The sequence below is a fragment of the Odontomachus brunneus genome, unplaced genomic scaffold (genome assembly GCF_010583005.1).
Source record: "Odontomachus brunneus isolate Ranch 3 - 2012 unplaced genomic scaffold, Obru_v1 Obru_scaffold_042, whole genome shotgun sequence".
Taxonomy (NCBI): domain Eukaryota; kingdom Metazoa; phylum Arthropoda; class Insecta; order Hymenoptera; family Formicidae; genus Odontomachus; species Odontomachus brunneus.
In genome coordinates this window covers 1,628,911-1,629,392 of record NW_022639492.1, presented here as the reverse complement: position 1 = coordinate 1,629,392, position 482 = coordinate 1,628,911, and positions in this window count along the sequence as shown.

Here is a 482-nt window from a genome sequence, read left to right as displayed (position 1 = left end):
GAACGTCTTTAAAACGGGGTCTATAAAGATCGTTCTACATTAGTGGCAAGTCGATTGCAACTCTTGTTGCGTACGATGCTCTATTGTAGATGGCCCTTTAAAGCCCGTATCAGACTACCGACTACACAGGCCGACCCGACTGCCGACTCTCACTGTGATTGACTCCATTGAAAGTCGGCAGTTGGGTCGGCCTATGCAGTCGATAGTCTGTTACGGGCTTAAGGCCCATCTATAATGGCCGCGTTCAGTAGAACAAGTGATCAGTAAGCGCTCAGAGAGCTCTTGTATATGATTTGGCATATTCTTTTAGATCTCCAACTATACTCCAATCAGATGCAAGAGCTCACTGAGCGCTTACTGATCACTTGTTCTACTGAACGCGGCCATTGAGATTGGCAGTGAGCAGTAAAGGCCGTAGCACAAAGAAAAACTTAAACAGTATTATATATATATATATATATATATATATATATATATATATA